General features: G+C 48.2%; 1 protein-coding gene across 5 annotated transcripts in view; it reads left to right on the top strand.

Moving 5' to 3' along the window:
* Kdm3 (Lysine demethylase 3) overlaps positions 1–27657 on the top strand; it is a 244332-nt gene that overhangs the window by 184475 nt on the left and 32200 nt on the right. The window lies entirely within an intron of this gene.

Here is a 27657-nt window from a genome sequence, read left to right as displayed (position 1 = left end):
GGACAGCTGATAGCGACGGGGGAGGGCAGATGGAGGAAAGACCGGGCTCGTGTTGGAGCCGGCGTAGCAGGAAACACGTACGCGGCAACAAATGGTAATAATAAAGGGGGGCTCGCACGCCAAGCGATCCATGCCAAACAACAATGCAGGAAACGTGTGCGTGCGCGTACTTCGCATACGCGTCTGAGAACTTGCGGCACGACGCCGGGCGCTTCTTCTCGCGTCCCCTCATCTCCTCCTTTGCCCCCTTTCCCGTTGCCGTTCGCCACGATGGGCACCCGACGCAACAAAAGACGCGAACGCTTAACGGTGGAAAGTTCCTGCCTGGCGAGCCGCGTTTAAACTTTTCCCGCAACGCATTCATACGCGTTCTCGCGTGCGCGCGAGTGCGCGCCGCGCGATAACGCGCGCCGCAGACGCGCCGGCGTCTGTTGTGTGTTCGAAACTCAGCAAGGTAGTTCGTAATGTGTAACTTTGCACCTGCAATTAGTTTTTCTTCTCCGCCAGTCGGTGTAACGGCATTCTGAAACGTGCAGCGTTTCTATCGGGGAATCGTTCTTGCAGCGAAATCCTTAAGTGCTTTTTGATATTTTATACTTTTTTTTTGTATATCCTGTGGTTTCGCGTAATTTTTAATGGGATACGTTAAAAATCGTTGACGCTAAAATGCTTCGAAAAACAATATTTGTTATTGCGTATAAAAAAAAATAAAATAAAATAAATAGTTGAGATAAATTCCGAGCAATCGTCACCGAATTCAAGATCGCTTAAAAAAGTATGACTTCCAAGACCGCGTGCTCATCGAGAGCCACTTTCACTTTTGTATCTATTATAGGATTTTATCGTTCATAATAGTTCCAGTCAGAGCAGTGGCATTTTCGTTGAGCAACGTTACGTCGAAAGTTTCGCCATTAGAATCTCGAAGAATCTGTTTTCAGAAGTCTCTATTTCAAAGCCGGTTCTCGGTGCTTTGAACGTTATCGTGCTTCGGCAGTTCTCTGATAAGCGGCCGTAACAAAATTAAAATTAAAATATCGTGAAAACGTTACTGCAGATAACAAAATGACTTTTGGTTCCGAGCAATGATATCATTGGTACTTGAGAGTGCTCTGATTGGAAGTTACAAAAAAAAAAAAAAAAGGGCATTCTTTCATAGAATGCTAGTTTCCTCTTCTCATCTTAGTCACCGATATCTATCGCGTGTTACGAATCGGTCGCTATTTATGTTACGTGCGTGCGAATTCCTATTGCGGGACCAAGAAACTCATTCTCGTTTGTCCCTTCGTTCGCCCTTTCAAGACGCCCGTAAAATGGCTCGCGTTCAATACTATCCCGCGTTGTGCACACGCACGAGATGACACTGTAATCAGTTGCAGATTGTATAACGATCCGCGCATCTGTCTCGCGTGTCGCGAAAAAGACTCGATAATTGCGCGAAGATATTTTCACCGACAGCTGGCCTCGCATCTCGCCCTCTTCCTGTCGAAACTTCTCTCGGCACGCTGATACGGATCTTTCGCTGAGGACGTAAGGAGGGTAACTGCGTACGAGAAGACAGACGAACGAGAGATATATCGCGGCCGCATTAATTTCCAGATCGCTTTAGTCCACCGAGCGGAGAGAGAAAAGGAGCAAAACGCCGCGGGATAAATATACGCTACGCACACTCGCAGGCTCAATCAATAATTTGCTGTTTATTTCGCGTGATATTCTCTGTACAGTTATTTCAACGTCATTATCGTCGTATACGTAAAGCCTACACTCCGACGGTCGATGAGCTAATTATAGCGGTCACGGAGATACAATTCTTATCATTGCTTGAGGCAGCTGTTATCGCTGTTTCACATTCAGAACCGGCAGTGACATTTTCAGATAATAAGGCTACGGCACTTCCGGCCGCGGCTGAAAGATTACGTGTATGATAGAAGTGAAGTTACGTTCTTTGCGCCTCTCCGTGAACGTTAGTCTCGGAATATTTATATATATATATATATATATATATATATATATATATATATATATATATATATATCACTTTACTCTTCTCGGTAAACAAAGTTGGGCGACCATGACGTGTATGTTAGCGAATAGTACTTTTTGATGGACGGTAAGGCGCACTGTTATTATATACCCCGTCGAGCACAATGTCACAGGCCGAGCGCAATCGATACCATGTAAGTTTTCTGGCATGCCTGCGAACGTACGGTGTTTCTCCTCGGACGTGGGTCTCGGTGCCTCGCGATCGCTTATGCACGCACGAGCTATTTCGATCCTGCCGTTCGGCGCCACGTAGCTAGCTAGCCAGCCAGCCAGCCAAGTTTTTCCCAAGTTTCCCTCGCGAAACTGCAACGTTTGCAGAGTCGGAAGGTTTCGCGAAACGGAGTACCGATTTTCTTGCCGAGCCGATCGCGAGGAGCTCGAGGAGCTGACGCGACCTTGTAGAGATAAGCGGAAAAACGAATCGATATCGCGGTAATTAAATATTTCGTGCGTTTCTCGCAAACCAAATGAAAAACTTTTTGCTTCAGTTTAACGGGCGTAACAAGCGCGCCTGGCTGCAAGCGGATTTTTGCACGGGAGAGAGCGTGGAATAAAAAATTCTATTTTGCTGAGATTCCCGGCACCACTCTTAAAATATTTACAGAGAGAAAAGAGGCAAGGGAATCGTTTATGAGAAATGCATAGATTAAAGTTTCTATTAAAAGTAATACGTTGCAGTTGCGTTCTGTGCAGCCTTCCCTTACAAAGGGGCGATATTCATTACTTCAAAAATTTCATAAAAGAAATTTATCTGAAAGTTCTCGCTGCGGAGGCTCGGTATAAAGTGGAGCGAAATTAAACAAGCAAAATTCTCACGTAGATATAATCTCGTGGCTTAAATACTTGAGAGGGCGACCCTCGGTCTTAATCGCTCTGGACTCTTGTATTACGAAAGAGGGATTAAAAACGAGAGGAGATATCGAGAAAGTCGCGGCGAGGCACGTCTCCCGTCACGTTTGTCAGGTCCCGTCCAATTATCGTCTCGTTAATTCGTCTGGTCGATCGCTCACAGATTCCGTGCGAGGTCCAGGGCGGCACGAAGGCGCCGCGGAAATTCGAGAAGTCGCGGGAGCGACCTTGAAGGTCGATTCGACGTGGTGGAAGTTCTGCGAAAGTTGTGAGACAACTGCAGCAGGCGGCAGCAAGCGTGTATTGTTACCCAGGTTCTCTGTCTCTCTTTCTCTCTATCTCTGTCCCGGTGCCATGACCTCACCAACACATTGCACCAGTTTCGCGTCGAGCCAACTTCGGAGAAACCAGTCAGCTCCGCTTAAGAAGAGGCTGTCTTGCCTACCTACTTGCCTGCCTAGTTGCCTGCAATTTGCCCTGCTTCCTTCGCCCTCGGGACCCGCCACTTTTATTCAACCACAGCTCTATACCCGTTTGTGTGTATGACGTTGGGGAAGTCGTTCATCTCTTTGATCGACGTTCGGGCGAGCGCTAATCGAAGCTTGCGCAAGCTTTTCAAGTGTGTTATTAAGCTTATGCAATCCCGTCACCAGAGTTATCGAGGGAATTAACGATAGGCGCATATTTTCGTGTCCGTTTGAAATATTGGAGTGAATGAGAGCGATTATTTGGTCGTTTATAACGAAAATCAAATATCCGCGAAAAGGCGTAATTATTGAAAATTATTATATAATGGTGCCAAAAAAAGTTTAATATTTCTGTTGGTTTTTTTTATTCCTCGTGTCGTTTATTCGCTAATTCGTCGGTCGACTTTTTTGAAATGTCACAATCGCTGTAAACTTCTTCAACCTATTGTACGTGTAAATGTCATAAAAATCATGTTTTGTAATGCGCGGATAATATAAAATTTTACTGAACCCGGTGACATAACACGCGTCGACTTGTCAGCTACAAAGTCGAGATTCTTTCGCGCAAAAAATAACTGTCGGCCGTAGATAACACTCTGACCCGGGAGAAATTTTCAGAAACGCGTGTGTTTATTCCAAAAAAAGAAAAAATAAAAAAATAACGTAAAACGGCGTTTATGTTATTATTCGATATCAGGTCGTTAAATTCGGATTTTGATTGCCGCATTTACGACGCGACTGATATATCTCCGCATTTATTTGTCAAGTTTGGACGCTGGAAATATACGAAAATGGTCGCCGTATTTACCCGCGATAATGAAACCGCGATGATTGTCGACGGATACCCTCCTCCATCCCCTCTCAATTTCCCGTCAGCTTAATTCGGCAATCGAAACTGGCCTGGAATTACACCAGCTCGTGTCCCGATAATCCCTATTTACCACGGACACGGAAGTCTTTGCAAAACGAAAGTATAGGCCGTGTACGAGCGCAGGTACGCTACCCGTCGGTCGTAATGCTCGCTATATACGGCGATCATCCGCAAGAAAGTACTGCCGCGCTACGTGCTGCATAAGGTCATTAAAGGCTTACGTAATTACAGTTATTACATAGTCGGCGTGCGGTATTACACAGCCCAGCCCGGGGAGCGCACGGACACACGCTCACGCGTGCATATCGGGTGCACAGAGCGCTGAAGGAAGCCCGCGTTCGCTGGTATGCGCCTTCCGCTCGTTTCCGTTTCCACCAAAGAGATAGGAATGCGCGCATCCCCTCGAGAGAGGTGACGGCCCGCTCGAAAGGGTCGGGATCGATAGCGCGAGCTCGCACGTGTGCGCTCAGCTCGCTAGTTCGCCCGCGCCGCCGCGACACGTGTGCGCGCACACGACCCGCTTCACCCGCACCATCGTGCGCGCGTAGCCTCGATCAAGGCCGTTCGTTGTTTACCCCGAAGGGAGCCGACGTGATTCCAATTTACTGTCGGTCCCTCCTTGCCACCCCCGTGCCTGGTGTCCGCACCCCGTTCGCCCTTTCTGTCGCTCGGCAACGCTCCCGACGTGTTCCACCCTCCGCGTGATTCCCGACTTCGTACGCAGGTCCTTCTCCTCGTTTCTCTCTCTCGTCGGCAGGGCTGATGATCGATTTCATTTTGCGCACCGTGGCCGAAATGTTTGCTCCATATCCGGAAGATCGACCGGCTCGATGGAGTTACCTTCTGGCCTCGGGTTACGACGTTTACGTGCGCGCCAGGATGTTATCTCTAGGGTTTCCCGGCGAGCGATCGACGGTAGGAGTTTTAGGTAGCGCAGTAGGCGGTTTAAATGGCAATGGGTTATATATTTCTTTGGCCACGACGGTTTATTTACGACGCGACGTAAAAACGCAACGTTAAAAAAAAAAAAGAAAAAAAAAAGATAAAAAAAAGAGAGAAAATCTGACTTTAAGGACTGTATAAATAGGAGAACTGGGAATGCAAGATGGGCTGTTTTTCCAGACGGCACTCCCGGTTTTTATGAAGAATCGGCTTTGCTAAGAATTTCTCGGTGAATGATTTCGTCACGCGTTAATAACGAATGAGTTGCAGCGATAGGTGTAAATTCTTTCTGTTTTTTTATTTTATTTCTAGCCGAAATGTTTATGTGACTTTTACGCTCCGGCATCAATTTTTTCGCGATCGTCTCGGAACACGTGAGAAAGAACAAATCATCGCAACCTTTACTTTATTATCTTAACTTTTTTTTTGCCACCCTCGGGCATTGTTCGATTATATCTCAAGGGACGTGTCATCGCGTTTTTCTCGCGAGAGCAGAAGCTGTAGGCGCAAACGGCAGACGGGTTATCGATCCCCGTTGAAAAAGAGAATCATCGTGCTTTGGCTGCATGTGACACGACTGATGAGAACGACAAGGTCGCGCGCGCCACGCGTGCACTCTCATAAAGCAGAGCTTATTGCATGCAGTCTGATCAATCAGCAATTGCACGTGTTTTGTACTCTTGCACGTGGATGCGCGCATTAAAACTACGAACGAAGGCATCCGCGTCGATTTTTATTTTTGGCAGATAAAGATCGCGTTTTAGGAGCTCGCAGCATGGCGTGTGAATTGTCTTCTTTCTCTCTCGAAAATTTTCGTCGCAGCGTGCGTGTTACGAAGGTTGCTCTTTCAAGGCGGTTTGCGTTTCGAGATTTGATCTGCACCTCGGGGAAAATTATCGGTCTGACAAGCCGCGATTCGCTCGTGCGGATATCCTGTCCTTGAACGGGGACCTGGCCGCAACTGCAGCGCGCGCTCGTGCACGCGCTCGCTCGACGCATACATGTACGAAATGCAGCTGCGGACAGCTGCCGGGAATGTGGGAGACAGCGGATACTCGAAACCGGCATTAATATCCCTCTTCGGTCAGGTTACATAAAGCAGCGGACTCTCTCGCTCATTACAAAACGCTGGACCCGAACACGTGTATGGGCGCTTCAAACGCTATCGTAATTTTTTTGTTTTTTCTTTTTTTTTTATGTCGGCACGAATTCCTCGACAGATTTTTCGAGCCGGCCTTCGAAAGCTTTCGCTGGTTTAACGGCGGTGATATCCAATTGATTTAAATAGGAAATTTAAGTGGCTGCGGGAAAATGGAGTTTTAAAGGTGAACCTAAATAACGGGACAGCGCCTTTGTGCTCGTTTTTTAAATGAATTGTATTCGGCAAAAATTAAATTCCGATTATCGAGATATTAAAATAGAATATCACAAAGGTCTGATGAACAATTTATTTGTTATTAAGTCCCATAAGCAATTGTACGAATTTTTATCGAAATTTTAATAGGTTTGCTCCTCCCATTCTTTTTCTTGCTACCTTTTTTTTTGTTAATATATCTAAAATCAAATTAAATAATTTAATGCTGCAGATTGTCGCCACGTGTCGCGATTTACAAACGTCCTTACTGAACTCACGCGGAATAATCGCTGAACAAATTGTTCCTCTTCAAATCTAAATGAGAGGAAATATTCACGCGAATTGCTAAGCCGCTTTTCCCGACTGTCACGCGCGACGTCAGTGACGCATGCGAGACACAATGACGTTCGCTTTCTAAAGACCCGCGCGAACAATTTCGCTGCGCGAACGCACGACTGCGCTTTCGATCAACGTGTCATCGGTGATGACCCAGATTTCCATGCGGCGCGCCGTAGCGTCTGCCGAAATTGCGTTGCGACATCATCGATCGGCGAGGCGTACTCTCGCCGACACCCGCGAGATTACCAGCGGCAAACGAGGCCGCTGAATCCTTCGTCTCTAGATCGCGACAAGTGAAAATTAGTCCGTGTCCGTCGGATGTTGCGGTTAAAATCGACCGATCGACGTTTCTCAATCGCGACGTGTCTCGCATAGTGCTCGACGGTTTCTCGTAATTCATACAAAATCACGGCGTATGGCGGGTACGAATCACAATTTCCAATTCTCTGAAATCGTAATTCAACGTCTTAATATTCCGATCGAGGAGAGGCGATCCGCGAGTCCGCCGATCTGTACGCGGATAAGGTAACACCGCCGCAACGTAATCAGCTCGCAATTTCGGAGCGGCGGTCTTAATCGATCGAGCGAGGGTTAAATTATTCGCAAGATAGCGGCCGGTTATCGGACACGCGAGATAACGGGGAGGCACCGGCGGCGGCGGCGAGAGGCGAGGCTCCAGGAATAGGGTCCGGCGCATTTGAAATTCATCGTGTTCCATTTATTCATGCGTGATACACGTGCGCATGGAAGAAACATGAGACGATGCCGATTGCATCCAACGACGTGTATGGAGGTCAAACGACTGTCGGGATCGCGTGGCGCGTTTTCTTGAAACGCCCCCTTCCTCCCTTTCGCCCCCCCCCCGTTCCCCTTGGGACGCGAGATGGGAAGTGGAGCCGAGGTTTCGAAGACGAGATGCGATTACGTCACGCGTGCAATCGCGTTCGGCCGCGCGCGGCAAAGCAAGAAATGTACGCGCCGCCGTGAAATTCTTGTTTGTTCCCGTTAACGAGGCAATTACGATCACACGACGTTCGCGCACGTACGAGGCCGCCAACACGCGCTTTTTTTTTTTCTTTTTTTTTCTCTTTACTTCACACACGCACGTACGGGCAGCGTGTGTGACTAATCGACGATGAGATATTAGTCATCCCGCAATAACGAGTCGAGCATCGATTCGACGGGTTCACTCTTCATCGCCGCCCGACGATTCCGCGGAGTACTCGTGCGTCGTTAGCGCGTGTTTCGTCTAATTTGCAAATTGCGTTCGCACGGGAAAGACGACGACGCGCCACTAAAACGGTGAAAAATTATCACGCGAGCGAGATAAGCGGGTTCTTTTTTTTTTTTTTTTTTCCTCGAACCGTGAAAACGCACAGTGGCCGCGACGATTGGCCACTCGTCGTGTTCCGGCATGCGATTTGTCATACGCCGCGAACATTGATCGACTGGCTCGTTCCGCATTGCGAAGTCATTACCGCTTATCAATATTGCGCCCCCATTTGTCTCGTCCGCAGAATTTCGCCTATCTTTTCAATTTTCCGTCACGTGCTCTTGCCCGTGGTCGCCTTCTTCATTTATACCACTTTAACTTTTATCGCAGCCAGTCTAATTGCGCCCGGGAGCTTATTTTTCGTTTTAATCATTACTTTTCCCGCCGTACAGATTCATCATTACAGAGTAACGAGCATCGTGAGATCTCGCTCAGAATATATTTTTCTCTTTCAACGACTCTCGAGTGCGTTGCGTTAGATATAACACCGTTCAGCGCGAGATGTAATAGTAAAAACGTAAACAGTTGGGCGATAAGGAAATACGTGCGACTTATCTCTACAAGTAATTGTCGCAATTGGTTGCTTCACTTAGCTCGCGCCCGGAAAGATTAAAGCTCGAAGTCGCACGTGGGACAGCGTGCGGAAAGCACCGATGATCGATCTCGATCTTCATTGCGCTGATAACAGCGCGCTGAAGATCGACCGACGTGGAACGCTCCGATCAGCCCGATATTTTTTATCCAACGTCACGGCCGCGCCAATAACGATCTCTTCCCGCGGAATTGCGTGCGATATTTTTATGGAGGGATGGAAAAACACGTGGACGCAAGAGATAAAAATGGCCCGCACGGGAAGATTTTATTATCCTGGCGCGCATTTGGCGTATCAGTGCGCTCGAATGCGCGTCGACGACGTATTTTTACGACGTTATTTTCTAACGCCCGAAGCGTATCGGGATTAAAAACGTTGCTCGGCCGTCTATCAATAGTTCGCGCGTTTGATATCGAAATCAAATTAACGATTGACACGGTGGACAAAGGATGTGCGCGACACGTCCATCCATCGTTCAATATCCGTGTCAAAAGTGGCAGCCTCTTAAAAAGATGTCACGTTTATTTAGATCTTCATCGACGGCGAGGTTTGATACACACGTTCATGTAAGTGCGCTCATATCTTTGATATTCTTCTTCTTGACAATCTCGTCGTAATGTCGTGGATTTCACCGTTTGCGAAACCTTTCTTGCATTCAGAGAGGAAGTATAGTTACTTTTTGGTCCAACCATAATTTTGTGGTATTTCTAAAAATTAATTTCATGAAGTCAATTATAGATATAATTGAGTTCGTCTTATTAAATCTTAGAAATATTGCGAAACCACACTTGGATCCGTAAATAGCCACACTTTTCTCTCGGTGTAAGCGCGGGAAGTGTCACATTTTCCCGGGCGTTCTTCTTCTATCCGCGTCCTCTTTGCTAGGGTCTCAGATTGGAATCGCGCGATTATTCACCATGCGTAACTCCCACGTTTCTCGGCGATGCCGCGATTAAATCCAGCCAGACGATCTTCGCGCCCGAAGCACCGACCGTGGAGCGAGAAAAATTCCATCTTACGCAACGCGCGTAGATTGCGTGCACGCTCTCGTCATACGTCTTCTAAAACTGCCTCTGAGAAACCGCCTATCACGTTTCCTTTTTTTGCAAATAGAAACGCCAAGATGTCGCGCGATCGAGGAACTTTTATTTTATTTTATTTTATTTTTTTTAATAGTGAAGTCTCTCTCGGTTTTTCAATCTCTTCGACATTTTAGGTTGTCGCTGCGGTATCGAAGGTCTGCTGAAAACCAGCTGTGAAATTCTAAGAAAGACCTTTTTTTTTTTTTTAATTTAACGTTATCGACTAATACCTGTAACTCTCAACGGTACCTCGGTGGTTGTAGAAACGTATTAAAATGTGTTATTCGATAATTGATAAAACTTATTTTTAACTGTATTAAAAACGTATTAAGTGCGGCAAAATATGTAAAATTTACGAGCGGGGAAACGTTTACGTCGATTATGGCAGTCTAATTGCGGTTTTTAATGATGCCGCGAAAGTTATTAGCGCTTTAATTATCTTATCGAAGGCAATTTTGTTTAACGAACCAGCCATGTCACACTTGTGCGCGTCACAATTGTTTCGCGAGAAAACGAGATTAAAATCCGGAGTCGCGGGAGGAGGGACGCCCTGCATATCCCCGGCGAATAACGCCGACGGAATTGGAAAGGAAAATGTTCTATTGTACGCCGCCGCGATAGCGGTAGATAATGAGCTTCACATGGTTTTGCATCGCCCTGGAACGTTTCGTGATGCAAACGTTCCGGCACAATATAGAACGTGTTGTAACAAGTGCGCGCTTTATCGACGCTTCTCAGTGGGAGGATATTTGTGCGGAATTTACGAAGATTCTCGGCGATAATTCTTCTTGTGCTTTTCTAACATTTTTAATATATTTCTAGAGTTTGGCGTATTGATTAAAAAATATACAAAATTAAAAGTTGATACGTCAAATGCCACAAAACAAATAAAATAATCAAAAAAGTGCTCCATTTACGGTTTAACGTTAATTGCATCGCCGACGATCGTCGAATTCGGTGACGAACGATTACAAAGAAATAACAGTATTATCATGTTACGTCTTTTTTTTTTTTCTCGGAAGATATCGCTTCTCTCGGGCGAAATATTTTCGCGTCGACGCAAAGTCGACATTCGTGAGAAATACGAGATCCGTGGCGCGAGCGAACGATTTCGTCGGCGCGTAATCAAAACTCACGATACTTTCAGCGCGATACGTCACGTCCGTCGCTGCCACGTAGCACGTTCCCACAGATTGAAAATTCCTGGTATTTTCGCATCAAAACTCGATACCGTACGTAGGCACCGTGTTAAGCCCGCCCTATCGGCATCGCAAATATTAGTGGCCGGAGGGAAAAATATATCGGCCGCCGTCGTTTCAGGCGTCGCGTCGGGAATTTCATTTTCCCGGGCGCTCTGTTTAATTAGGAAATAACCATTTGGATAATGTAAACAAAGCGTTTGCGATTTTTTATCGAACATTATTTTTCTCTTTTCTTTTTTTTTTGCGCGTGGAAAATTGAATATAGGGATACTGTATCGCGCGTGAAAATATGATAGTATTAAGTTGAAGAAACTTTAGACAGACCCAAAAGAGAAGTGCGATTTTCTTTCGCCAATTTGAAGATTAGGTACACCGAGGAGATTATTTTCGCGGGAGTAACGACTCGGCGAGATGCTAACTGCGTTGTGGCGGAAATTGGTAATTCTGCAGTGGGAAGCTAGCGTCTCGTTTCGATGTGGACCGGGCAACTTTGGTTCGATCAAACTTCGCCAATAAGAGCTCGCGCGCTGACCAAGTCTCATCGTTCGGAGTCTTCGCGTTAGTTCCCGGCCGCCGGGAGCTGGCGATCCGAGCCGTTATTGCCCAAGTTTGCCGAGCCCTTCGAAATTTACACTCACCGCATAACTGTCCCTCGCTGGTTCCTCGAAAAACGGTCCTCGGCTCGTTCGCGACGCTTCGTCTATTAACGTCTGTGCGCGGCCTTCGTTTCGACGAACGAGAATCGCGAGCGTAAATAACGACGTTACTCTCGTCCGTTTACGCGACTTCAACGTGAACCATTCCCCAGGACGTTCAAAGCAACAAATTCACGTAGGTGAATTCAATACCGTCGCATACGTCTGGTAATTAGACCGACGAGCGAGCACCAGCGGTGCAGTGACTCGCAGGCGCGCACGCGAGTCGCGTCGCGTCATTTGGCCGTCGACGAAATGAAAGGGAAAAAAGGAGGAGAGAAAAAAAAAAATATATAAAAACGAGCCGGAGCGTCGACGAGGAAAAGGGAGCGAGAAGAACCTTGCTCTGGCTCGCGCGCGCGCGCGCGTTCGCACATGTGCGTGAATGCACGCGGAGTATTTTTTGCGGCAGCTTATAGCGGAGAGCAGTCGTGCTTGAGTTGGCCGCTCGGTCGGTCGCCTTCGGTCACGAGGGGATACGACGAGGGGCGACCGAGTCTGTGGTAGTCAACGCTCGGACGGGGTGCTGGGAGAGTCGACAGGAAGGGCGCGCGGTGAAGGGCCAGTCGAGGAGTCGAGAAAGAGAGATAGAGAAACTGAGGGAGAAAGAGAATTTGACGAAGCTCGGCGGAGGTTACTGCCGCGCGATCTGGTGGGGATCACCGCGTGTGTACGTAGCGCGTCGCGGTGACAGGAGTGAGAGGAGGCGAGTTCGCTGCGGGTGGGTGTGGTGGGGGAGCGTGGAGGCTTCGGTGGCGGTGCCGCAGTAGAGTAGCGGCCTTCGGCGTGATCGGATCTTGGTACGTGGTACTCCGCGCGTACTTCCCTTGTCGCGCGCGCGCGCGCGTTCTCGCGAGAAGATCGTCGCGCCATACAATTCTCTGCACGCTTGTAACGTTTCGCGGGTGTGCGTCGTGTTACGTGCGTACCTGTGCCAGTGTAAAGTGCATGTGCAGTTTTCTGCCTTCTCCTTGGAAACTAACCGCTCCCCGCGGCCGCGTTTTTAGCCGGCGAGTTGTGGCCCGCCTGGGCGCCTGTGATATTTTACGTGGCGGAGAGTGGATCTGTCCGCTGTCCGAGACGTCTACAACGAAGCGGGGAAAGTGCCAAGTCGAAGCGAGAGCCCGCGGTACGTAAACGTAGGAGGGATGCGGTCCAGCTCGTCGAACGCCTCGTCCCCGGATCGGCGTTAGCGGGGGAGGGGGGAGGGCTATCGCTCTTGGGCGATTCCGGGAACCGGGGCGAGACAAGCGTCGCTCGCCTCTCGTTGGCGAGCGCCATTGTTCGTGCGCGCGAGAACGTCGGCGGAGTTTGTTTCGCGGCGAAGATATATAACATATCGGCCTTCTCTTTCGTGCGTGGGCGATACCACTCGTCGTCGACTCGCTCCCTGGCGAGCGTTCAACTTTCGGACGAGGAAAGGTGGTGCGTGACCGAGGAGTGAAGGTGGCGCGAGGAAGGCGGCGGAGAGAGATAGAACGAAAGAAGAAGCAGAGAGACGAGAGAAGAACGCGCGCCGATTGTGTCGCGAAAGAAGGAAGAAAGGGAAAAACAAGGGAGAGACACACACAGGGGAGATCAAACCATTGTTCGTCGGTCGATCAACGACTACGGCCGTTACCGTGGGCGCTCGGCAATCTCCGTGAGCGATCGCCAACACTCGTCTCTATCTCCGTGAGTTATACCCCTGCGGCCGCCCTTCGTCTTCCCCCTCGCCAGAGCAAATTCATCGCCACGGCAAAGGATTGCTCGCGGTCAGTGCTGCGCGTGTCCCCTCGTTTCGCGAAAGTGAGTGATTTTTCGTATTGAGTTCGACGACGTGTTTCGACCGTTGCGAGAGTGTTCCGGACAAAGAATCACGACGGCGGTATACCGGTAGGTGCGCTCGATCGCGGGTTTCCGCGACGCCTCGGGCCGCGCCGTGGGAGATGAGCGGGATCCCAGTCGCGCTTCCTGCGATGCGGGAAACGTCCGCGGCGGCGACGACGACGACGACGACGAAAGTGTCGGCGACGGTGGACGAGAGCGTCGTGCTTCGCGCGCGGTACGCGTTCGCGGCGGTCAAAGCGGCAGCAGTATGCCACCGGTGCTAGGAGGCGCGGCAATGGCGGTCCTTCCGGTAAGCCCGCAGACGGCGACGCAAGGCGCCCCGCATCACCACCACCACAATCATCACCCGCCGCATCACCACCATCACGCCGGCGGTCACCATCACGGCGGCCACCACGTACACCAGGGACAGACGCAAGTGCTCCTCGCGGCAGCCGCAGCCGCGGCCGCAGCTACCGGCGGCGGGGCCGCGTCCGCGGCCACGCAGCCCCAGCCGCAGATCCTGTACCAGCCGTACAATCTGATGCCGGCGGCCGGCACACCGGTCTCCCAGCCGAACTTTCAGCATCACCACCATCACCATCATCACCAGCAGCAGACGCATCAGCAGCAACAGCCACCACCGCCGCCGCCGCCGCAACCGCACCATCATCATCATCATCAGTCCGTCGTTCAGCAGAGTGGCTTTATAGCCGGCGACGTAGGAAATCCGCCGTTAGGCTTGTGAGTGTGCAAAATATCACTTTTCATCCTTCGCGAGGAATAGGCTTTATTTATCTTGTCGGGAAAGGGGGAGAGGAGAGAGAGCGACTCGGCGCTGATAAAGCGGAGAAGCGTGGTAGGGAAGGAGGGGGGGGGGACAGGTGGACGTGCAGATGCAGCCGTCAAGGTTGACTGGATTTCCGCAAATGGCGATTCGCTCCGTCTCTCTTTCTCTCCCCTTCTTTTTTTATTTCTTCCTCTATTTCGAATGAAAACTCGCGTTTTTTAGCTGAATAAAGTCATTAAAATGTACTCCAACGTCGAATTTTAACATCCGTGACTCGGTCGAGGCCGCTACTTAAGGCGCGGGCCTCCGGCGATCGGCAAAAGTGAGAATCGGCGCCGGGATATTAACGTTCGGTTAATCCGCTTTAAAATCATAGCTCTTAACGACTCGCCTCGGCGCCGAGATGTCGCCCGGGGCGAATAGGCTTCAGGGTCGATCGAATCTTCACGGATCAGCGCATCAAACTGGGTCGATTGTGGGAATCGCAGGGTCGTGGTTTGCTTATCTCTCTTTCTCTCTCTCTTTCGGTCATCGATGATTTACGGAGTAACGGGGTTTCACGGTGGATTCGGTCGCGGATCGCGTCCGTTGTACGCGCACACCAAAGTGACGATCGCGATCGCAGCGATCGGCGCATAAAACGCGCACAGGTGCACGATCGGTGGCGGCGCGCCAATTTGTCACGTCGGTGAAAATAAAGTGCTCGCTCGCGGTGGCCGATCCTGGTCCGAGATGGGCGGGAATTGGAATAGGATTAACATCGGCGGGCCGAGCGGCAAGATTGCGAAGGGCAAAAGGAACCCGTCGACCGGGACTCGCTTGATCGGAACCGTCGCGATCGAGTTGCGACGTGCCAGCGAGCTCGACTTCGCGCCGGGGTGAACGGCCGCGGGCTCGCGTGGCAAGTCCGACAATTGTTTCCGCGGTAATGTTGTCCGCAACGTAAGATTCTCGACACCTCAGCGCGAAAGTAACAAAGCGCTCTCCTTTTCGTTCCGCGTATCTCGATCGAGTTTGAAGTACCGATAACGTAATTTCGCCCGCTGCTGTGCGGGGCTTATCTTGAAGTTGATGTTTGCATAAGTCTGTCAGCTGAACTGAAAAACATCGGGCGCGACAAACGTCGATTTTCTAGAGAAGATAATGTGTTGTTATTTATCCCGCGGCTTTCTCGCCCGCGTGTCGTACGTCCGCTTTAATCGAGAGGCATGATTGCTTTTTATTTTTCGAGACTTTTTATTTTTTTTTATTTTTTTCCCGAGAACAAACGCTGCGGAGGGACCGTGGAGTGTGGTACCGTCGGTGTGAGGATTCGGAGGGCCGGGTGTGTAGAAAACTGTAGAAAACCCTCGGGGCTTTTGATTCCCCGCATATCGTGGCACCGCGCTTTGACCTCGCGATAAAGCCTCCCAGACATTTACAGCTCGCGGTTATCGTTACCCGCTGGAAAATACATCGGCGCGCGATGCGAGATATCGACAAAGTTTAAAGAGTTATTTTCACGGCTTATCTAGAGTGCTTGTTATCGCGGCACTGTATTATCGTCTCGTCGAGCGTCTGTTCTAGGTGATACTTTTTTTTTTCTTCTTTTTATATCAAAGCGCTTTATTTATGTTTCTTGTAAAAATTTCGATTTATCGCAGGCGAACTCCTGCTTGTTTAGGCCTTTTACACGAAAAGTGTTACAAAGCGTGACTTCGGTAACGGAATGCGTTCTTCGCGAGGGAACAAAGACATGGCCGAGATGTCAATCCCGCCGGGATTGTCATTTCAAATAGCATATCGTATTTTGAACGATCAGCCGTGAATTCCGATTGCCGGTCACTCGACCAAAGATCAGCAAACGGAAACGGATTACTTACGATTCGCGCCGCGCGCGTTGAGGAGAAGAGGGCGAGGTATTTGCAAACAGGTTTTGATTCGCAATGTCGCCAAGACGGTAATAAATACGCGGTTGCGTAACGGCCGCGACGTAAACCTCGCCAGTCGCGTACTGCACCACCCGCCGACGTCATCGCGCGTAATTAAACGGAACTTGACCGGCGTGACTTGCGCGCGCGCCGGCCGATATTTCGGGGGCAAATAACCCGGAACAGATTTTCTCTTCCCCTCTCGTTCCTCCCGCTCCGCGGAAATTCCCCTGATTCTCTCGCTTTGCGGCTGGCGCGCAACGAGACTTGCATCACCGTTTCTCGGGAACGAGTGTTTTGTCACATTTCTGGTCGTTCCTCTCTTTCTCTCTCTTTATCTCTTTCTTTCCCTTCAATAAAATGCGGCCACTTTCTCCATAACGTAATTCTGCAATTGTTTCGCGGGGTCAAGTAACATTTTCTCCAGCGAGCTGCGAAATATTATTAGCTACTGACGTAGTACGAGCACAGAGCTTCGAGATAACGCTCGTGATTTCGTAAACGTTTCACGCGTCGAGCTTCACAGCGGGAGTACAATTGGAGTGTATTTTATACATTACAAAGCGGTTTGGTACATTATTATTATTGTATTATTGTTTTACGCACAGTCTCCGGAGATCGCGAGGGGTCCGAGTGATGAAAATAGGTCGGCGCGAGAAGATAATCGCGGGAATGACGGTCCCCGGCTAAACTACTCGCGTTTAAAATATTTGCCCACCACGCGTGACGCGCGCGGAACGGCCGCTGGGAAAAGAGAGGCTCGAAGTGATCGCGTCTTGCGAAATTCGCTGGCCTGCGCTCGTTCGAGCATAGCATAACAGAACTCTCGAAGGGTCGCCGATCGGAAGATAGACAGCCTCCGTTCTGCTATCCCTTTTCCCGTCCCCGGAACGAATCCTGGCCGGTAATCGATCGGAACGATACCCGGCGACCCTGAACCGGAACACGGAGAAAACGTTTGATGGGCGAGCAGCCGAGTGAAACACAGACTTGACCGGTTCGGGCGCGGTTAATTAGTCACCTTTCGTTTTCGCACCGGCGACTCTTTCGCTCGGCATCTGCGGTGGTCTTAAGCCTGAAATCTTATTCCCGCACCCGCGATCAAGCGCGCGATCGATTAGAGATAGCGGCTGACGATATCACGTAAAAGAGAACGACATTTAATCGACCTTACTTTAGAAAGAATTTTCTTTAGAGAGCGATTATGTCTTTATTTTCTTTTTTTTTTTCTGCTGACCGCAAAAATTTATCTTTTTAAAGTCGCAAATTGTTGAAGTATTTACGTTTCCGCTATTGTAACTTAGATCTGTCAAGATAAGTATATTTAATATCGGTGTCTGACCCGACGTCGGGTACGAGTCACGTTTTCCTCGCAACAAAGATATATTTATGAAGGAAAAGGACAATAATTTGTCAACTAATTTAGACAGTTTGTTATGAAAATTATTTTCTATCACCATTCGAACAAAAAGTATTATTCGAGTATGATATAACGCGCGAACGTAACAATACAATTAATACCTTTTGAAACGAAAGACGTTGAGCCAGTCTTGACCTTTCACAAAACGTTTTGAAAAAAAAAATAAAAAAGGAAAAAAAAAGTTTAGAACACCACAGGTGTTTTTTAGAGCTTTAAACTCCATTTCAGGTAAAGAAACCAAACCAAAATCCGTCACGGCGAAATATATGTAGGTTCTCTTCTTTTGTGCACCATACTGTTTTCTTACCTGCAGTCTCGTGAAACGCATAAGTAGAAAAATTAGGAGAAAAAGGAACATGATGAAAATGGGTCAAAAATGCCGGAAAACAGACGCATCTATGCGTATCATAAAAGAAGAAAAAAAAAAGAGAAGCGACTTACTGCCTAAAGCGCACAATAATTTCCCTCAAATCATTCTTGTTCAAGGTTCGAGTGACGAATTCCATCGTGACGTCTGATAAACGATAATCATTATCGCGAGTATAAATAATATAATTATTATAACACGTAATCTCAAAGTACACGTTAATCAAATAATTTGTTTGTTATCTCATTTTAATCGCGGCGTTTATGCTTCACGAAATTAAAATAGAATTCCATTCATTTTCTTTCTTCTGTTTTTTTTCCCTTTTTTTTTTTTTTTTTTTTTTCGTCGGAAAAACAGATAACACGGCGATTACGTTAGCTTGCAAAACACGTTATCCTCATATCGTATCTTCGATATTCGAAGGCCGGCACGATACGATCGCAAATTGCGTCGATACTTCCACTCGCGTCTCTAAAAAAAAAAAAAAAAAAAAAATACCAAATTTATTTTCGACCGATTGACCGACGTGAAAATATTCCCCGCCCGTTTTGATATTAATTTTCGTCAAGCGCTCTCCGACGCTTTGATGAATATCGTCGCAATACGCGGTTAGCGTGTACGTTTGATTTCGGAAAAAGTAAAACCGAGATAAACATGGAAGAAAAAATTTGCCCTGAAACTTCAGGATCGAGCGACATATTTCACACGGGCCTACCTGCGTAGGCTCGCCGTTGTTCGCCCGAGAATGTTCAAGATAAACACCTGTGTAGGCAAATAATCCCGCAAGACGCTCTGCAAAATGAAAGGCATCACAATATCGACGCTGTCAGAAAACTGGCGTATTATGTATTTACTTTTCTTTTCCTCGCCAAATAGCGAGTCACATCTGTCAGTGTCCTTGAATTACGGATTGTAACTTTTCAAGACTGATTTCCTCGCTTAATTATCAAACGTTCAGGTAAACGACCGAAGACAAGAAAAGCGGCTCCTTCTCGTTATTGACTGATTGACGGAATCTTTATCGCGCACTTTCAGCCGAAGCGGTTTTTAGTGCCAGAAATTATTTTAATTCGCAGCATACGAAATATTTATCGGCTCGAGTTACAAAGGTAGACCAAAATAAATATCGGGAACTTCCGAAGAGTCTATCGTCGATGTGGAGATCGGACACTCTATATACCGGCTGGTCGGCCGTTGCGGTCGGTTTTCCTTCTCGATTTGCAGCCCGCTTCTCACCGAGTCTCTCCTTCCTCCTTCGTTGCTCCTCTCGTTTCTCCTCGGAGCCAGGGCTGAATCACAACCGCAAATATCCTCCTCCGGTAACTTGTTCCACCGGCTCTCCCGGCTCGCCTCGAGCTCCCACGAAGACGGGACGGTAGGGAAAAACGATGGTGGAGACGGGCCCGGACGTCGGGAAAAGAGAGCAGCGGTAAAAGAAGACGATACAACATGCGATTGGCGGAGGTGGAGGAGATACAGTTCCTTGCCGTGTACTTTGCGACGTTGCGCTTCGTCGAGGCCACGATCTAGGTCAATAGAGAGCTCGGGTTTCTCTCCTCTCAGCGGCGATTCAGCGCGCTGTATTTGAGATCGCGGCGGCTGCGAAATTACGTCCACACGGTGAGAGAAGTCCGCGCGCGTTTTTCCGGCCGCCTCTGAGATAATCCGAACGTAAGTGCGACCGTAAAACTACCGAACGACTGCGAAATGACACCTCGCGTCGTTAAGAAATCATTATCACTCATCGGGCGTGGAAGAAAAAAAAAAAAAAGAAGAAGAAGAAGAGTCAATTTATTTCTGTGTTTTTAATTTTATTGCAGGAATCGATAATGATTACTATCTTTAACTTGTTTCTGTTTGCGACATGTATAGCTAGGTGGCACATAGGTGTGAGAAAATAATGTCAAGGAAATAATAATGATTATTACTAAGTTTTAACTAACGTGCCTGCATTTCTTTGAAGGAAAGCGAAAAGATTACAGTCATTAATGCGGGCTACATAAATTACGCGTCACCTAAATAGATTATGCGTAGAGATCATTTAAATTTTAATGCACACAACGTTATGAATAATACGCATTAGCATGTTACGCCATTTTGCTTTCAAATATCGTTGGAAATAAATTACGTATTTTAGTGAAACAAATACAGAAAAATTTGCACGTCGTGATTCGTACTCGAGAGCGATTTGCAAATGATCTTTAGGTATTTAAATACGAGATGTGAGAATATTTTTTTGATGTGATAAATATAAGAAACAGAAGAAAAAACATTTGAACATCTCACTTTTGTCGATTTTTTGTATAACTATCTTATAAAAAAAAAAAATAATTAAAAAAAATAATAACGAATTTTACTCTTATTAATTTTCAAAATCATCGATGCGTAATCAGCGCGATATCCCATCGAATGCATCGTTCTTGATTGATCAAAGTACGCGGACCTCGCGAGGGTACAATAAGCAAGCGCGAGCTTTCTTTAAAAAAATGCCCGTTGCGCAATTACGGCCGTGCGATTAAAGATACACGGGTTATATAAATAAATGACGAATTCGCTGTGATATGCAAAAACCTGTTACGATAGAAGTTGTTTGCGGTAGATAAAGCGGCCAGACTGATTCAACCGATTCCAGCAGCAATTAGCATATTTGAGAGACGCATTTGATCCTCTCCGCTCGAGAAGTCAACGTCGAACATGTGTCAGAGGAGTTAATTTTTTTTTTCCTCCTTCGTCTGACAACTAATAATAACACAAACGCCGACCAGTCGAGGAGAGAGAAAGAGAGAGATAAATTGTCGTGCGAGGGTGACGAGATATATCGACGCATCGCCGCAATTACGCACGATTACGCACCCGCGCATTTTACGCCTACTCAACGAGTTGAAGAATGTTGCGCGGTTGCGCAATTAACCTCTCTTTAATTTCTTTATAATCGCGATCCGATAATTGCATTCCACGCCGCTTCCGTACGCTTCCGCGCGCGTGAATTCATTCTCATTATCCAGCGCGTGACTTCGGCTCGAAGGTCGATGTATCGCGACAAGGTATCTCAAACGAAGTGATTACGTACCCCCTTCTCTCTTTTCTTCTTTCCCTTTTTTTTCTTTTTTTTCTTCATTCGACTGCTCGCATTCCACATTTACTCCACCTCAGAAAAATCGGTAACGTCGAAGCGGCTGTTCGCCGCCCTTATCTTATCGCTGCCATACGCAGCGCGCGTTATCAACCTCGGCAGTCCGACCATGTCGTTATCACGCGCGTTTGTCACCGCCTTCTGCGCGACTCTCGCTCGTTCTCCCGCCGTATCTGCTCCGCCCTTTGCATCTGCAAACGCCGCCGTTATCGGCGAACCCGCGCAATTGCGGAAACAGCCGCGCGCGAGAAATCGCGCGTCGAGATCGCGGCCGAGGCACATTTCAGAAGCGCTCGATTAGAAAACCGAAAAAGTCTATCGAGGCACTCAACGTACGGCTCTAATTACGCAACGTGTTATCGACGAGGAGAGAAGAGACACGTACGCGACGTCAGGCACGTAAAGGATTAACGCGTCCAGCTGACGTCCGACTTGCATTCAAGCACGATCCGTCGATCGCCGATCGATCGTGTCCCGTCCAATTACGAGCGGGATCGCTGTGAGGCGTGCGCGTCATAAATGCGATAAATATCCGCGACGTCTAAACCGGTGGCGTGACATCGCGTGACTCACCGATATTGCGTACGCTTTGTCTCTGCCGATCGACGGGGGATAAAATACGACGCGAGTTCATCATTTTTACGTTTCCCCTGCCGCGCAACGTCGAACGTTTCGCGCGTCCGTTCTGCCGAGAGTTTCAAGATAACGCGGCACAACTGCGAGACGTATATATTCACAGCCGACGTTTAACGCCGATTTATGGCGTCGTCTCGCATCTTCCGCGAGTAATTTCGCGCAAATTAACGCTCGATCGGGCGATAGCGCTTCCGCGATCTCTCAATAACGTTCGCATCTGTCCGTCGTTTATTCGTCTCGCTGGGTATTGATTAGCTGGCGGTTTTCCCGGCCTCACGAGGGGAGGGAGGCCTCGGACAAAGGAATCGCGACGGCGATTTACAATGCAGCCAAAACCGGCGGATTGCGAGTTTAACGTTGGATCGCGCGGAATTCGTGGAAGAAGATGGAAAGAGGATACGCCGCGCTCCTCTCGGAGTTGGCTTCGGTCCCAGCTGGCTCCGGACGTGGAAAACGGGGCCGAAGTAATCTCGCGCGCGGGAGCGAGAGAAAGAGGCATTTATTATCCGCTTCTCCGACAGCGTGTCCCTTTAATCATTTCCACCCCACTTCGATCGGACTCGCGCACATTGCGCGCCTCCCTCTTCCTGGGTAAACAAATTTTGCGCAATCCGGCTGTTTCCGATCGCCTTTCAGTACGCGCTCGCAATCGGCTGTTAGTAGGATCGAGCACCTTTGTCTTTCCCCTTTAATTACGCGACGATAAATAATCACGGGGAAATAACAATCGCGTGAACGTTACCGCGATTGCGACAGACACTGTATAATTTTCACCTTTGTCAGTCACGAGGCGCGACTTTAAGGAGATGATCGTATGCGTGGAAGCCTCGCGTACCCATGTGCCAAAACAAGCACGCTACGCAAATGAGCCCGTGACGCAATCGGCGAATGTAAAATTCATGAAATCTATTAACATTAATATGTAAAGTGCACGCTCATTAATTTGCTAATCCGTTTCCTCGTGCCCGCGACGGTGCTCTTGTTTCGAGCGCATTACAATTTCAAACGCTCGGCGCATCGTCTGCGCATTTACGTCGCTCGCGTCCCTGAAAGCAAACGATCTGTAAATCCCGCGCGCGTGATTTTCTCCGCCGCGGAATTATTTTCGACGGGCCGCACTTCTCGTTATTCGGGTCGCAGTCTCCGTGGAAACACGCCGTTGGTTACGACGTGGCGAGAGGAAGCCGCCGCCGAGCTTATCGACGACCTCGGGTTCATCTTGTGAAAGATCGTTTACCCTCGCGAGCGAGAAACGCTTCGTTAGCAAAAAAACGCGGCTTATCCGCGAGGAGGCCTATCGATTTTTACTTCAAATTCTCTCCCGCGTGCAGTTTATTTCGGAACCGGCGTGCGATATATAATCGCTATTTTGAGAAACGCGATATACGCATCGACTTGCTGCACGTATAAGAACGCGCGAAGGAAATCGGAATCGCCACGCCAGCCTGAATTTTCTCTCGTGCGCCTCAAATCTTTCTCTCCGGATATTGCCAAGTGTTTGTTTTAGTATTGATCAGACGTGGTGTACATTTTCTCCATATTTTTAATTTTCTTCGATAGAAAGAGCGAGAGAAAGAGAGCTTTAAGTTTGATAATAACGAGATCAAACTCTTTTGAAAACTTTTTACGATATTCAAAAAGATATTGAAACTGAGGTTTCTTTTTCTCCGCGCGGCTCTTAAATTTTTATGAGGATGAATGCATTATCTGCCTCGAAGAATAGCACCTCTGAAAGAAACGTTCATCAACCTAGTGACCTTCCTTCCGACTTGCTCGTCTGCGAATCTCATCTTACGAGCCCCCCGTCTTTGTGTGCGTCTCTTACGCAAGTAATCTCGCGGCCAAACGAGCCGCGGAGCAATAAAGAATTTATCACATCGTCTCGCTCGGAGATCAGTCTTAATTTACGAACATTTCACTTGCCAAATGTAATCTCATTAGCGTACATAAACGATATTATTTTCGACATTTCGAAAATAGCGTGCGGTACACAATCTCGCGCAATTTGCGTATCGAGATGCTCGAATCCCGTTGTATCGTCACGAGCATTACAAGCTCGCGCGCGATATTTTCGCGTCGGTCGTGTCTCCATCGGAAATTCTGTTCGGTGCAAATGCATATTAGCGCTTTGTTTTATCGCGTTTGGATAGCGCGATCTATTTAAACGGGTTGATTTCTGACGCGCGCGAATGCAAAGTGATACGAACGCCAGTATTTGCGTGGTAATTAAATTACATGCCGTTTCCGCGAAAAGCGATCCAGGAATATTTTTCAACGAAAGAAGCCCGTACCGCGTGCAGTTTTTCTTTCTTACGATAGAGTGATTGACCGCGAGAATTCTTGACTTGCCGAACAAGAAAGAAAAAGAGAGAGGATGCCCCCCGGTGACTTTTACGTTCGCGTCTTTATCGCGCTGCCTTTTTTTTTTTTTTTTTTTTTTTTTTAACCCGGCAGTGATTCACTTCGATTTACGCACTACGAATTCCCGGTAAATTCTTCGCGCTATCGTAAACAATTCAAATGTAAGCTTCCTTTCCGCATTGGTAAAGAGAATAACAGGCGGAGATAAACATCCATACGCAACGAGCCGCGCCTGACGGCCGCTCGGCCGGCCAGACAACCGGTCAATTAATTTTCCACATCGGGAGAAGAGAGGGGGATAGGGAAAAATCATCGCCTCGTTACCTCCGGCCGCTGCAGTTTCCCGCATAATACGTTTCATTCCGCGACTGGACCGGCGCCAAGTGCATGTTTACGGAAACCTCGCCGGGGGCGATAAGGGGCGGATTTCGCGAACGAGAGACCGCGTTTATTCGAAGACAAAACCCGAGAGTCGCGAATTCGCGCGGGTTATAAACGACGATTTGTTCGCGGAAACGGTAGAGCCGGTCAGGCGAGGAAAGCGAGTGGGGAAATGCATTCGTCAACCGTGGAAATCCCGTTGCTCTCCGGCCAGAAACGATTAACCGTAATTGCTCGTTAACGTTACGACACTTGTCTGTCGGCGACGAGCTCGTCGATAATCGACGAAAATTTGTTCACACCGGGTTATCGGGAATTACTACACTCGTCGCCTCCGTACAGAAGGATAACGCTATTCGGGATGTCGACAGGCCAATTGTGTCTCTCGTTTTGACGTAGATACGACGCTCCACGTGTTGCGATATTGATAAGAAGCCGCGATGTATATTAAAAGTATGTATAGAAAAAAAAAAGACTGTGCGTTTCTTCAAAAATTCTATTGGACTGTTAGAGCGTTCTTTTTTCGGGAATATTATCAATAAATTTTTTTTTTTTATCTAGGCCTCAACGTTAAGTGCGTTAGAGAAACTGATTTTTCGGAAATCACGCTCGTTCCACGCGATTCCGTAAAGCCGACTGACTTGGAAGCCGCGATCTGACTATTTTTAAAGCCCCTCGTGTCGCCTCCGCTTACCGCTGGAGCCGCCGAGCCCGCCTGTAATTTCCGTCATGTAATTTCCGAAGGAGTTCGGTAACCTGGCCGACAGTTTGTCGTTCCCTTGATCTTTGCTTGCACCGCGGTTGATTTACCGCCTTGCCGTCGCCTCCGCGCTCTCGTCGCTAATTATATTTTGAGAAGAATATGCGCGTGTCGCGGCAGATAATTACGCTCGCCTTTCAATTCTAAGAGATCTCGGCAGCGCACGCTTATGAAGGTTCTCTTTTAATTGCACGCCCTCGAAATATATCGGAATTTTATTCAAATATTTTGTGAATTCTATTAAATAGCAAAAAAAAAAAAAGCACTACAAGTGCTTTTTAAACTCGTGCTCGTGAAGCATAACGAATCCGAGGGTTACCCAATTTTTCAAAAATAGCAGGCGACCTATTGTTCCATCCTTCTAAGATTGATTTTCTTTTCTTAAGCGTGTCCATTTCAGCTCGGCAAGGACGTTCCAAATTTAAAATCCTACCGCGCTTTATCTTATTAAACTACAAAGTCTTGAATTTCTCATCTCCGGGTCACGGACACGGTGAGGTGAGAACTTTTGATTTGCCGAATACTTTCGCCCGCACACAAATAACGAGAGCAAGACCAAGTCAAACCGCGTTTAACTCGGATAACCCGGGGGGTTATAGACCTGCGCATTAAATTGTATCTCCACGTAATCGGAATATCGACGAGAGCCGGTGTCCCCCCGCTCTCTCCCTCTGAATACGAAACGCAGAAGTTTCCCGGCAGGCACGCGGCGCCGATTATGCGATTTCGGTTCTCCCCCTCTCGGCGCCGTGCCATTATTCCGGGTGTTCCCGAAAGGCGCCCTTGGATCGATCGGCCGTATCAACCCTCGGAAACCGCCCTCGCGCGAGCATTCGACCTTTCGTGCCTGGGTTTCCCCTCGCGGATTTATTGATCGCCCCCCCTCGGCTTTCCGCTTCGATGCGGACCGGCGATGCGACGTACGTGCGGACCCCTCCGGTTCGCGTAATACAAACGCCGCCGTTCATTTCCCGACCTTTCTTCTGCCGTTTCGAGCGATCGTAAAACATTATTTCCCGTCGTGAAACTCCGCCCGGGCTTGCACTCGATCGACGGAGAATCTGCTCTTTGCTCCAGGCCGGGTAAATAATTTTTAAGCTCACCAGCTGCGTCGCTGATCTGCAAAGGGCATTCACCGAGCGCGCCGCGGTTATTATCTCGTGCGGCACTCACCGGGCACTTGTAAACAATAAGAGATCCTCGGCCCGTCATTTCCAGTCGCTTTAATTCCGGCAAAATCATAATCCCGAAACTTCCAGCGACCGTAATGCAAGAGCAATCGCGTCTTTTTTTCCGTCTGAAATATTTCCGATGGGGTCGAGAAAAAATAATTCATCTTCTCGATTTGTTGCCACCCGGAATCAGGCCGGGAATTATTAAATTATCGAGTTCACAATACGAATTATTAAACGGTCAGCGTTCTGGAACGTATTAAAATTCTAGATGTGACTTTTTTTTTAATTTAAAATAAAACGATAACTGTTTCCAATAGAGCATTCTAAAAAAAAGCTGGGAGATATTAAAAAAAAAAAAAAAACAGCAGAATATTTTACGACGCTTTCTGGGAATCTAGGTCTTTCACCGTCCGGAATGTTTCGAGATCGGCGGTAAATCGTGGGGAGGAGCCGGAGGATTTTTACGCGTCGACAGCTGCGCCCTTCTAAATAAATTCGACGCTGAGACCGCGCACGAACTTTGTCCGCGAATTTTGCAACGTGCGATCGTGCACGTCACGCCGTAATATTCACACCGTGCAGTCTCGCTCCCGTTCGAGATACCGCGCCCGGGGGGGACCGAAAATAGAAACGCGACGGGGCCCGGGGAGCGTTTTGGCACGCCTTGCTTTTTGCACGAGCAATTTTGCAGACGTCGGCCGCGCGTCGAAGCTTGACCGACGATTTTGCGTACGAGATCCCGTTTGCGTCTCGCGCGGAATGAGAGATTCCAACTCGGTGACTTGCGTTCGACATTGAAGTTCCGAGAAGCTTATATAAGGTACCATCGACTCTGTATTAATTCGTGTTTCGAACAGTGCAAGCGTTGAACGACGAGAAAAAAAGAGAGAGCCGTCTCTTATCACGCGCTGCGTGCTAGAAAAACATTATTCAAATGATACTAACTATATCGACGAAATCGTGCAACTTCCGGGTGTTGTATCTTATCGAAGCTCGGAGATAAAGCGGCGTATCTAACTGCGTTCATATTTAGCCGGGGCTGTGTCAGGGGGAAATAAAAGGGGTTATTCAAGAAGCCGACGGTGATGACGCGAATCGCGCGAGGAGTCGGAAAAGTAGATAGCCCTAGCGCGCGAACGCGAGTAGTCAGGGGTTTCAGTGGTTTCAGAGTGGCGTGGCGCGATTTCTGGCTTAAACGCGACACTTGTC

The sequence above is a fragment of the Cardiocondyla obscurior genome, linkage group LG06 (genome assembly GCF_019399895.1).
Source record: "Cardiocondyla obscurior isolate alpha-2009 linkage group LG06, Cobs3.1, whole genome shotgun sequence".
NCBI classification, from domain to species: domain Eukaryota; kingdom Metazoa; phylum Arthropoda; class Insecta; order Hymenoptera; family Formicidae; genus Cardiocondyla; species Cardiocondyla obscurior.
This window is presented reverse-complemented; position numbering and strand designations above follow the sequence as displayed.